The sequence below is a fragment of the Podarcis bocagei genome (assembly GCF_964188305.1).
Source record: "Podarcis bocagei genome assembly, chromosome: 1".
Taxonomy (NCBI): Eukaryota; Metazoa; Chordata; class Lepidosauria; order Squamata; family Lacertidae; genus Podarcis; species Podarcis bocagei.
Window position 1 is genome coordinate 41,265,265 of NC_138125.1, and position 7,075 is coordinate 41,272,339.

The following is a 7,075-nucleotide window of genomic DNA, read 5'->3' on the forward strand; positions in this document are numbered from 1 at the left end:
GGATCTTAGCAGAAAGGAGAGGGGAGTGGGGTGGGGGGGGGTAAGAGAAAAAGTAAGGCTCCTCTCCTCTCACGTGATTAAAAAACAAAGCCGAGCCGAGCATGCAGACAACTGCAGAGATTTGCATCTCTCCAGCTCTCCCTTCATTTAGAAAACACGCCGTTTGAAAGCCCAAGTCCAACAATGGCAGACTCTGGAGTGAAAGCGGGTCAGGCAGCCTCGCGGGTCCTCTCTCAGACATGTGGATATACTTTTGGCCAGGGAAGCAATTAAGGTCACTACATTTGCACCAAACGGTTTCTACACACGCGCGCGCGCAAAAATATAACTTAAAGAGAAACAAAACCCCCGTTGTATGAGGGGCTGATTTTTTTTCTTTTTCTTTTTCACGTTTTAGCAAACGTTCATTGGTAAAGAGAAAAGGCATGAGAGAGAGGGAGAGGGAGGAATTCTTCGCCTTCCCATCTGATTTCTCTCTCTTTTTGTATTATAAGCGAGAGCAAAGAAGTTTTTGTTTGGTGGGTTTTCATTGATCAGTCACTCTGAGCTAATGTAATTATCCTCATCAATAGAAGGCTGCAGAGAGAATCATTATGTGGGTGACATTGATAAATGATCACCCAAGAGCTGCCTTTTCTCTTGGGCACCCCCACATCTGACCCTCCCACATCTACGAGGTAGCCATAGAAACACCTTGAGCGCCTCTAACGCGAACTGCGGCGAGGAGGAAGACGCAACCGAGCAAAGATACAACTTGCACGTTTGCCTTCCAACTCACTAAAATCTCCTCGCTTTTTTTCCTTCCTTAAGTCTCTCCTTCTCTCTTTCTCCCTGTGTGTCTCTCCTCTCTTTCCAGCATCTCAGGAGCCCTCGTACCTCATAGCTATTGAGGAAAACACATCCAAGTGGCTTTGTCCTCAAGGAGTTAAATAACGAGGTTGCCTGCACTCGAGGGCGACGTTGCTTTTCTCTAAGTAATTGCGTGTAATGCAAAACCCATTAGTTCGAGAGAGGCGTTCTTTTAAGTTGCGCCATTGCACAATATACAGCGTCTCCCATCCAGCAAATAACTCAGCGGGCGAAGCTCTTTGCAAAGTGCCTCAACCTGAAATCATCATCACCATTATGATTACAGCGACAAGGACTTTTGTATTTATTTCCTAAGTAAGATACAAAAAGAAAACCGCTCTAATCCTCTGAGTGCTTTATTTAAGCAAATAAGAAAATACGGCGAGAGGTAATTGATTCATAATGGCGAGGCTGCGAAGAGGGTGGAGGTGTTTGTTTATTTGATTCCTAAAGCAGCCGGAGGAGGAGGAGGACGGGGAGGGGGAGGAGGGGGCAGCCTGAGCTGGGTCATCCATCATGACTGTGGCAGGGACCCTGCCCAGGAGCCAGCTCCCTTCTGTCTCTCTCTTCTCCCAAACTATTAATATGAAAATCTGCCTTCCTAACCCCTCCCCCCACCCTGGGTCCCCCTCTTATCCAGTTCAAGGGGGCAGCCGGCTTCCCCTCTGCTTCCATTAACAACTTAGCCAGAGGAAGGGGGCAGGGAAGAAAGTTCCAAAGCTTGCTTGCTTTCTTTCTTTCTTTCTTTCTTTCTTTCTTTCTTTCTTTCTTTCTTTCTTTCTTTCTTTCTTTCTTTCTTTCTTTCTTTCTTTCTTTCTTTCTTTCTTTCTTTCTTTCTTTCTTTCTTTCTTTTTCTTTCTCTCTCTCTCTCTCTCTCTCTCTCTCTCTCTCTCTTTCTTTCTTCTCTCTCTCTTTCCAGAAGTAGTCTATTGCCAAACCGAAAACCCGAACTGCGCTTCCTTGGGAGTAACAGCCATTCAATTCAAGGGGGCTTAGCATGCACAAAGTGCTAATCAATAAACAAGAATAGCTATTTTAAAAGCAATACACCCTGTGCTAGTTAAGTGTCCACATTTCTGGTTAACTAAATGCCGAGATAAACACGGACTCCCCAAAACAACTTCAGTGCCCCTCCAACACAGCATGCCACCTGGGATAGCCTTTCTCGTGGATCCCCATAAATTTTTATCCCACAAAAAGAGGAGGAAATAGAATGAGTTCCATTTCACAGAGGCACTGAAGTAGCTTTCCTCCCCCGAATCATTTTTTTTAAAAAAAACTTTTCTTATATCTGGACCAGGGCTTAAATAGACACTTTCACCCCCCGCAACATGCAGGTTACTTCTTCCATGTTAATATTCACACGTGGCACAGACAAATCCACCAGCTCAAAACCAACGACGACCCCATAATTCTGAATCCTGTGCACATTTACTTGCAGGCAAGTCCCACAGAGTTCAACATCATCTTAGTTAGGCTTGCATAGGATTGCACCCTTAGTGTCTCTTGTTAAATTAAGTGTGTGTGTGTGTGTGCATGTGTGTGTGTGGACCTACAGAGAAGGAGCTGAAGTTGGGTGGTGGTGGTTGTTGTTTAATGGCCATTTTGTAACTTTTAGGTGCAGCTGCGTGAGACACCCCACACGTGTTGAAGAGTCTCCTACAAACCACTCTGCTTCTCCTTTCGACATTAGAATAAGGTTACCAGACGTCCCCGTTTCCCGGGGCAGTCCCCGGATTTACCTATCAGTCCCCATACAAAATCCATTGAAGTTGAAAAAATGTCCCCGGATTCATTGAAAAAAATCTGGTAACCTTACATTAGAAGCCAGCAAAGGGCCGCCAAGATAAACGGTCTGCTCTGCTCTCCTTCAGTAACAAAGGACAGATCAATCTCAAACATTTTTGATTTACTAGGATTACAAATTCCTCCTCAATTTGTTCAGGGAAATGGAAATTTGGGGTTTCCCCTGTTACCTCTAAACAAGAGGTGTTTTTCTATTACCCTTTGTTCCCCAGAACATAAGCAATTTTAGTCAGACTACAGTATTTCCTTTAACACCATGTCGCTGTCAAAACACTATTCCCATTTTCTTTCACTTTTGACAGCTGAGCATTTCTTAAATACACCCAAATCGGAACCCCTCATACTAAACAGTAAACCTCAAACTGGAGCAATCTCCTCCCATTGTATTGCAGTAAGGATTTTAGCAATATAGATCAAGCAGAATAGAGCCCAGAGAAGGAAAAGTCATACAGCAGTAGGGACGGGGGTGGGGGGGTGGGAACAGTTCTTTTCAAAAATACCCATCTAGCAGGCAGAGCTGGACTCTTTGCCTCCCTTGCTCCCCAAAGCCTGTGTTTTGCCAAACGTCAGAAAAAAGGCAGAAAATATTATTTAAAATGCTACCAGTTTTGCTTTGTTTTTGTAAATACAAGGACACGGGGGGGATGTCTTGCTGACACCCAAATAATCCTATGCTTGAAAGCTCTCTTTCACAATAAACTGAGAGTTGCACAGATTTGGGAAGCTTGGAGGTTTCAGTTGGAACAAAAAAATTAAGCCAAACGTTGACACCACCACTCCCTCAAACTTAAGACAAAGTGCTTAGAACAGAGCGATATCTCGGCTAACATTTCTTCTGTACCCCCCGCTTCTATTGCAAAAAGAGTCAAAGTGTAAGAATGAAACATTAGATCTGCAGAGTCATTAACATGTTGAAGTTTCAAGTGCAAGTTTTTGCCAACGTATTTTAAACTGTGGGGAAGGCAGCTCCACTCAAAGCCTCTCCTGCTCAGGCCAGGCTTTAAGAAGTTTTGCTGCACCATCCAGATGGACACCAATTCTTGCTTTCATCTGTCCCCCTCATGGGCTTCAACCTGCAGCATGACAGCTTGGCCTTGAGGGAATGGTATTTTGCAAAAGACTGCAATATTTGGAAACTGAATGGAAACTCAGCTCCATTCAGTTTGATGGACATTTCGTCACTGGGATGTAGATTGCCTCCAGCAAGTTCCCCAGCAAAACAGAAACATAACAATCAGTAATGAAAGAGGGTTGCATCATGACTTCACTTCCCCTAAGAATGAGTTGACATGGAGCTCTAGCATGTATATTCTGCTCATGGTGGATGGGGGAGAATCTAGAGCGCCTAGAATTATTTGAGAGGTGGGGGGAGGGAGAGGGGAATATGCTTTAAAGCTATAGCATGTATGCAGTCTAAGTCTTGATGGTCACATTTCTATGCAACAATAAACCAGGTTTATAGTGAATGAGCAGGACACTGGTACACATTGCCTTCTCACAGCTCCCCTTGGCACAAGCAGGAAGAACCAGAATGTACTGACTTTTCATTAAGTCTATAACTAAGGTGGTTTGTTGCTTCCTAATAAGCCACAATCAGCAATCAAACAACAAACTATGGCTTCAGGTTCACTGGTGATAATGGCCTGTTAGGGAGCAACAAACTACAATTTCTGGTTTGCATAGAATGGGAAGTCAGGGTAGCCTGGTTTCTATGTTGCTCAAATCAGAGGAGGAGTAATTACTTCTGATGAAATAATCTGATGAAAATCTTTCTGATGTGTGAGCATAACTCAGTTCCCTTGAAAATGTACTCAGGATTGTAGCCTTTGTCAGAACCAAGGCTTTTGCAAATAGGTCCTGCTTCTATTTCCATCTACTGTAAAAAGGCAGGGGCAGGATGGATGGACAAAGCCTAGTGTGTATGAGAGAGAGCACTTGTGTGTACCTGAAGCTTGCTTTTGGCCAAGTTCAGATGATCATTTCTTGGGGGGGGGGATTTTAATTTCTTTTTGTCTTGTTCTATTTTGATGTGCTTATTTGTTGGTCTTAAATTGTATTTTTATGCTGTCTGTTAATCAGTTTCATTCATACCTGGCCCTGAGATCTTTTGATTAAGGGGGTTAACAAACAGTTTAAATAAATAAATATTTTGGCTTATTTAGCTGAGATATGCACAAGCCTTTTACCTGTGTATGCAGTCTCTTTGCTCAGTCCCTTTGTGCAAGCTGTGATTAAGAAGCCTCTACAGTAGTTTTAACCCAATTCCCCCTTTTTGGTCAAAACAGGAGATTATGGTTACCAGGTTTGGAAGTAGTCAGAGCATTAGACCAATTTCAACCTGTGATTCAATATCCTGGCTTGTTCTGAAACTGGTAACCATAGTTTCCCAGTTTGAAAGAAACAGGAAAATATGGTTAAGTAGCGACTTCCTTGTTTGGTTGCTGTGAGTTGCAAAGGGAGGAACAAGGAATTTATGTGCATGGAAGAGGAGAAGGTCTATACATATCACAGGTTAATAAAATAAGAAATTATTATACAAATGCACCATTCTAGCCCAGAAGAGAGTTTAACTTACCATCAGTAAAGAGTGAAAACTCAACCATCCCACTCCTCTCTTCCTTCCCAATAATTTTGTTGTGAAACACACCTTATTCAATCAAACTAAACAATTATTTACAAATCAGTTCCTTATCTTCAGACCAGGTCTGCACCTTGAATGCACAACTTTTCTCTCAGTAATCTAATTTTCTTTCTTTCTGGGACAATAGAAGGAGATTTTGCAAGTAGAAGAGAAATAACAATGTTTGCATTTCTTGTCCACCCTACAAATACCCCACGAAAATCACCAGCATTTAAGTACTACAATATTGATTATATGTATCTATGGCTGCAATCCTAGGAGCAAGCCTCATTGTAAAACAGTGGAATATACTTCTGATATACATGCATAGGATTGAACTGTAAATATGAACAATCATATGGATATAGTAAATCTATGGCTAAGTTTAATTTTTGTTCAGTAGTTGATTATTATTATTTTTAAATCATTAAATAAAACAAAGTACTCAGGTAATGGTTTGTAGCTGATATATCAGTAGTTAGATCTCTTGCTAAGCTACCCCTAATATTAACAGGTTCATTATAAAATCCTGTCCACAGTCAAGCTCTACATTCAAGTCAGCATTGGGCTTGTTGAACTAAAACTCAATTGTTGAGTAGTATGGGATAGAAATGTAAATAAATATATACAGGCTTCCTTAACCACTTATATGTAGCACACAAACATTTTTAGCTCTAGACATTAAGCTTACACGTATGTCTGTTCACAGGCTAAGGCATTTATAAAATCACACGTTGCAATCTCTCTTAATCTTTGATGTGTTTTCTTTATATTATTATTGTTAACAAATACAAGTTTTTTATCTCTTCTCCCCAGGAAATAACGTCTCCTTCTATTAATGATTAAAAACACAAAGGCCTAACAAAAAATCAAAAATGAAATATTTATTACCGCATTTTGTGACTTAACACCTTTTTCTTTAAAACATAACGTCACAGTCCTCATACAAGTATTTTAATGTAAATTTTGACAAAGCTTAAAGGTAACAGCATTTTTTTTCTAGTGAGGAACACGTGCTGAGAAAGGAAGAATTCATGGACATACAATACCAATTCCACAGCAGATCTGATACTAGCAAAAACATTCTTTTTTTTTCAATTGAGGTAAACACATAGAATATCTAACATGAAACAATTAATAGACCGAACTCTGTACGAAGTTTGTTACAGTATTCTCTTGCTTTTTCCCAAGCTCTGAGTTCATGGTAATGTTCTAGGTTTGGTGCAAAGACCATTAATTTCTTCTTTTGTTGAGGAAAGCTGCCCAACCTTCCGATTTGTCTTGTCCCAAGCCAAGGGCTCAGAACTACTAGAAGAAGGCTCCTGCTCTGTCCTTTTAAATTTTCACCGGCAAGCTCTTTGAAAAAAAAGAGTCCAAAAATATCTTGGGCTTATGAAGCACAAACTATAAAAGATCTGTTTGAAACTAAAGGACACATTTATGAAGGAACAAAACCAGGGGATGGCAAGGCCTTCTTGGAACTGTCTTCTGAGTGACGAAAGACCCAGCAAGACTTTAACTTCATCTCCAGGGTAATTCTTTTCTCACTGGCCAAAACAGGTCTGAAATATACTTTCGTCTTTCATGGATAGTGACTTCACTGCTGAACCAAAACAGTCATTCTTTTGGGAACAACACACATAGTGTGGAAAACAAGGATTTTTTTTTCTCCTTCTAAAACTATTTGAGGCAACATAACGGAGTGATCAACAGAAATATACAAGTTAACTTAGTTCCTATGTTTATATACTACAGTAGTTATAACTCTTGGAGTCTTTTTTCCCCCCAGAGGATCTTTAC

General features: G+C 40.9%; 1 protein-coding gene across 9 annotated transcripts in view; it reads right to left on the bottom strand.

Moving 5' to 3' along the window:
• Positions 1-6,139: 6,139 nt before the first annotated feature.
• The window catches only part of MEIS2 (Meis homeobox 2), a 230,469-nt gene continuing 229,533 nt past the window's right edge, over positions 6,140-7,075 (bottom strand). For all 9 annotated transcript variants that reach the window (XM_081209146.1, XM_081209139.1, XM_081209145.1 and 6 more), the window contains one exon: positions 6,140-7,075. This exon is cut by the window's right edge and continues 486 nt beyond it. The gene's annotated coding sequence lies outside the window, so the exon portion shown is untranslated.